Below are 6,000 nucleotides of genomic sequence, written 5' to 3'. Positions count from 1 at the left end.
CCCCGGGGCAAGTCAGCTGTGACCTGATCTAGCTGCTGGCCTGCAAATTATGCCTGTCCTCTGATGACCATCGTCAGGAGATCATAAGCCCTTCTGCTCCTCAAAGAGCTCCTCGATGTGATGACCTATTTCTACTCATGCATTCACCCTAGATATTATTAATTAATGTTTGATTGGTTGTGGTAAAATCATCTGTGCTAATTTTAGGGGGGATTTTAGCAATATTGTTGCATTAAGTGCAAATAACCTGGGAGCAAGGAATTGTTTGTGTGAGCGTGGATATTGATGCCTCTCCTGGAAGTGCTGTGCAGCGGGGGGAGGGAGAGCATTAACGGTCCCATTACGCTGTGTTACACAAATGGCATGTTTCGCTCATGGAGGGGATTTAATGGCTTGGTGCAATAACAGTCTAAAAGCTGGCAAGGGTAAGATAATGGACTGTAAAAAAATGTATGTTTATTGACACTTTCCCTCATTGTTTGGATTTCTGCAGGGCTGAGTCTCCCTGGCACGCCACGCGACGCTGTCTGTGCAGGATGAGACCCTGCTCCAGCAGCTGGGGTGGGAGGGAAGGTGCCCAGCACATGGTCCCTCTGAGCTGCATGGCTGGCCATGATCAGCTGGGAAGCAGCAGCTTGCCCTCCATAGTGCTGAGTGATGTGACAAGCCCTGCTGTCTGGAAGCCAGGCAGAGGTGCCCAGGAGCAGAGGGCACAGCTCAGCCTGGTGCTGGAGGGACACTCGCCCATCTCCCATGGGAGGGACAGGTCTCAATCCTGCTCTCTGCTCCCCTACATGCCTGGGAAGGTGAGAGGCAGCCCCAGCCCCCCAGGCAGGCAAAGCTGGCCCCTCCTGCACTTGGCTGTGAGAGGCAGCTGACACTGAGGAGATGCAGCCCTCCCTCAGAAACGTGTCAAATTAGCTTTCCAGCACCATGCACAGGCTTTAAACACAAACTTCTCCAAGAGAGGCTGACATTGCTGCCTGGCTCCAGGTCCTCAGAGCCATTTGATCATCTCCCTAACAAAACACTGAGCCCTCCTGAAAACACACTGCTGCAGGCTAAGAAACCACATCCCCACTAAAGATGCCAGGAGTCGCAGCAGCCCTCACAGGGAGATGCCACAGTCTGCTCCCTCAAGCCTAAGGTGCATTTTTTTCAGAGTGTTTTTGCTTTAAGCAGTCAGCCCAGGCTGTGTGCCCAGGGAGACAGGAGGCTCTGTGCCCAGGGCCCTGCTGCCAGGGTGGCTGTGCCAGCCAGGGCGATACAGAGCTGTCCATCCCCCCTGTGTGCCCCCCCATCCTGCGCTCCCCACACCTTTACAAGTCTTGTAAAAGCACTGGGGCGAGCAGCATTGCAGGGCTTATTTTCTAACTCAGGGAGCCTAACACCACTGAGATCCTGTAGCAGACGCAGGCTTGTTTGTTTTCAGCTTCTAAACGTGGGGTTATAAGGGAAAGAAATTATTTGGCTGCTTCCCCAAACAGTAGCAGCAGGACAAGAAAATGCTCCTCAAGCTCTTCCCTGGCTATTCCTGCTCCAGTCCCAGGAGACACGGGCAGGAGGGTGCTGGCAGCTGTGGCAGAGCACAGGGGCTGCCCACAGCTCTGCAGTGTGAAACAGAGGGGTGGGAGATGTCTGTGGAGACTCGAAGCAGTTGGTGATACAGCACTTGTGATAACTGTCTGCTTGAAACCTCACACTGGTAATTATTACTCTCCCAGCTCCATTATTCACTATAGTGATAGGTAGCTTCACCTCTATTTCTCTCTCTCACACAAACCTCTCATTAGCATTCCCTGCACTGAAACAGTTCCCCACCCTACAGCTGAAACAAGCCAAGAGCAGGCTGGTGCACAGGGTCAGGGTGTTACTGTTGTCTTTCTGTGGCCCCAGTCTTCTGCACCCGCTCTGATACCAAAAGTGGTGTCAGGGGAGGGCAGCTCAGGGCCACAGCACAGCGTCCCGAGGAGCTGAGACACGTCCTTGGCGGGAGGAGCAGGGCAGCAGAAGCTGGCAGAGCTCCCGCTGCTCCTGCCCAGGCGGCTGTCGGCACGTCTCTGCTCCAGACCACACGAAGCTCCTCAGCCAGGGCTCTTTGATCTGCTTCCAAAAAAATAACCCAAAAAGGAAAACTTCCACTTAGCCTTTCCTGTGATCCACAAAACGCTGCTGCAGGCACAGACAGCCTCTGATGTGAGAAAGTTACAGCAGGTAAAGAGAACTCAACAGCTGTATGGGATGGTTGTGACCAGGTGGGCAGGAGAGGGTTAAGGGAGGTGCCAGAGCAGCCTCATTAACCGCAAGTGCAAGGCTGTAAAAACCTGCAGGTGGGCTCTTTTGCCCCTTTGCTGGAGGAGGATGGTGAGTCGTGTGGGTGCTGCTGCATTGGAGGCTGAAGGAATGTCCCACTACCCACCCAAGCAAACCAGAGGTGAGGCTGGGGAAGGCAGCCAGGGTCCAGGCAAGTTATACACAACTCACAAAGGGAGTCCCTGCAGCCTCCTCCATTCAAATCAGGGAAGCCAGCAGTCTCCCAGTTCTTGTCCATAATCCATCACCTTGTTTTGCCTTGTGGCACTGGGAGAGGGGAGGGCATGAGGTGGGAGGTGGTGCATGGGAGGCTAATTGCAGCAGTGCCTCAGCAGTGTGGGTGCTGTGGGCCTTTGAGATGCGAAAAAAACAGTAATTTTTAACTGCAAATTGTGAACTGGATCCTTAATGTGAGCTCTGCAGTGCCAGAAAACACAGCAACCCCTGTAACACCTCCCCAGCCAGGCAGCGAGCCGGCATGGGGCTGTGCCCACGGCTCGCATGACGATGCTCTGGCGATGGTGCTCCCACAGCAGTGCTCACTGAGGGCTCAAGATGCTCACCCAGGGCTTGATGCAATTGTTTAACAGCAGTGTTTAAAAAGAGCAGTTGTCATGGCAACTGCCACCCGGGCTTTTTGTGCATTGGCAGAGGGAAATGCCTGTGCTGTGTGTGCCTGGCACTGGGCACGCTCCGCTGCCCACTCTGCTCCCCTGCAGCCCACCGTGACTGCTCCTCTCCATGGGCACATCTGTGGTGGCTGCTGTTGGGGTCCCACGGCCCAGAGGGTGCTGCAGTGGCTGCTCATCACCCACACTCAGCGTGTGCCAGGCTCCTGCCTGAGCTGTGGCTTCCTCTGCCAAACATTTGCTGGTCTTTGGGCTCACCAGGCTGAGCTTGGTGGGCAGGAGCTGGTGCTCTGGTTAAACAGGAGCTGCTCTCGTGCTGCCCAGCAGCTGCCCTGAGCACAGGACATGTGTCAGCAGCGAGGCAACCCTTCATTTCCCACTCGTAATTACCTTGCATGCTGTCTTAATATCTTCCTCACTAACTGAGACCAGATCTTTGGTAGCAATAAAAGCAGTCCCTTGGTGGGTGGGGCTTTTGGCATTTCATCTAAGTTCCAGGATGAATAATTTATACGAGCCTTTATTGGAGCCCAGAGTTATACAATAAATGTTCCATGCAAACACGCTCGTATATTTCAATGTTAATGTCTCTCCAGCGAATTTCCCTGGCAGGCCAAGCCAGTCTGGGATTGCCACACTGCTTATTTACGTAAAATATCATAATCTCACTTTTATTTGCATTTCTGAAGTGCCATTAGGGTGATTTGGAGCATGTGAGCCCAGCCAGTTGACTGCAGCTGCAGCTTCTGGTCCTGGGTGGGAATTGACTTTCAGGCCTCCAAGGCGAGACATGGCCAAGAGCACAAACGGGCTCTGGCAGCCGGGAACAGCGGCCCCACGAGCGCTGGGGCGTGGAGATGGGTGTTTGGAGGCTGTCAAGGGGCAGTGGGCTCGTATGGGGCTGAGCAGATGAGGATGGGACTAGTGTGTGTCACTGGGAGAGCTGCAGAGCTACAGGCTGGGCCCATCCTCCTGCCCTGCTTTGGGCAGCAAAGCCTTGAAGGCAGTTTAAATCCAAGGCAGTTCTTGCAGGAGAAGGGCAGCAGCTTTTGTGGCAGATAACTGGGCTGCAATGCCCTTGTGATCTGTGGGGATCTCTTCCCTTCTCAGGTGAAACTGTACCCATCTACAGTGATTTCACTGCTTAAATCCCAACTGCAGCCTCCAGAGACTAATTACCTTCTTCCTGCATTTGCATTGTTTACATTCGAGTCAGTTTAAGGGAGATGTGATGCTTTAGAAGGAGATGTGGAAGCGAGAGGCAAAGATCTTCTGTGAGGTAAATGGCTTGGAAGAAAGCTGTGGGAACATGCCTGTGGCAAGAGCAGCCACTCTGAGATGGGTTTGATCCTCTTGCCATTGGGGCTGGGACAGGGCTGGTGAGGGAGGGTAAGTGTCCCTCAGATGAGCACTTGCCAGTGTTTCACCCACAGAAGAGGAGCCTGAAGCAGGAACGGAGGCGTGTGGCTTGTGCTCCTCCACATCCCCTTCAGGAAGAAATGCCAGGCACCAGCTTGGTGGTGGTGTGCCTGTCTGCATCCAGATGTCTGGCTCCCGTACAGATCTGTGCTGCTTTTGCTGCTCACAGCACAGAGGCAGCTTTAAGACAGGAAAAAATTATTTCCAAGTTGTTTCTCTGTGCACTGCTGTCTTCAGCCAAGCTAACTGCTGCTGGGGCTTTCTGATGTGCTTTGTGTGGTTTGAGGCTCTCTCTAAAGCTCAGGGTTGTGCAGCAGCAGGTCTCGGTGATGGAGAGGAGGAAACGGTCTCCTGGCAGCCAGGATGCCTGTTGACATGTCTTCTGCTTTGCTCTGCTCCAAAACAGGACATGGAAATGATTTTCAAGGCATCTGTGCCTGCCACTCAAACCTCCCAACTTCAGCATTTTAAGCACGTTCTCATCTGCTTCTCTTCTGTCCCTGCAAACTCCACCTGGAGCTGATGATCCAGCTGGGAGCTTCCCTGGCTCGTGTGGCCAGGAGGAAGGGCTCTGCAGAGCCTGGCAGCTAGGACATCCCCTGGGCTGTGGCTGGGTGGCCAGCAGCCCTCCTGGGACTGAGCAGCTCCTGCTGCCTCACGGTCACAGCGGCTCTCTGGGGAACAGGAACCTGCAGGGTCACAGGGGAGCTCCACAGGGGACCCCCAGTGAAAAGCAGCAACGGCTGTTGGAGGAAACTAATTGAATTTCTTTGACAAATACCCGCAGCTGTAGGGAGCAGGGGCACAGCTACCTGGAAGAATTGCTTCAAAGAAAGCCTATTGTGGCTGCTCTCACTTGTTCTGCTCCTTTTTCATGTTTTTTTTCCTCTTGAAACTGCCATGAGCCAGGGAGCTGGTGAAAGAGGGCTTCATTTCATCCAAAAGCAAGCTCAGCAGCACCCGGCGTGTTCCGGAGGATCTCAACAGGCCATCATTGTCTGGCTGTGCCACTGTCTGGGCAAATTTAGCACGTAGCCAGTGGGCTGCCTGAATAGGAGTGCTGTGATTTCAGGAGAGCTGGAGATTTATATTCCCCTGTAATTGCAACAGCACACCTTAGTGCTGCTGCTGTAGCAAGAAAATGGTTCTCCCCAGTGCACTGGGGACTTGGCAAAGGTGCTGGCACAAACAGAGTAATGAACGTTAGATAACTTGTGTGTTTCACAGACTGAGCTTAAATATTGAAAGAGCAGCATCCCTGCATCAGAGAGGGGCTTAATTATCCTAAACCTAGGGAATGCTTTCCCCTCTGCACGCTGGGACTTGCACGGGGAGCTCACTGGAGTGTTAATGGGATTTGTGAGTTTGGAACATTCCTTAATGCACTGCATCCCTCCTATCTGTTGTCTAAGTAAAGGGAGCTTGAATTTTTCATCTTCATTGCAGACTTGTGATCTGGAAGGGACATTCTGGTGCTGAAAAGCAACTGCTTTTAGCTCCGTTCCTCAGGGTATGCAACAATGAAGGTGTGTTACCATGCTGCATTTGGGGAGCACAGCCACATCCCCAGGGTGCCAGGTCTTTCTGTGGCCACTGCAGCCAGAAAATCTCAGGAATGCCTCACAGCTCCAGAAAGTCT

The sequence above is a fragment of the Colius striatus genome, chromosome 21, assembly GCF_028858725.1.
Source record: "Colius striatus isolate bColStr4 chromosome 21, bColStr4.1.hap1, whole genome shotgun sequence".
Taxonomy (NCBI): Eukaryota; Metazoa; Chordata; class Aves; order Coliiformes; family Coliidae; genus Colius; species Colius striatus.
This window is presented reverse-complemented; position numbering follows the sequence as displayed.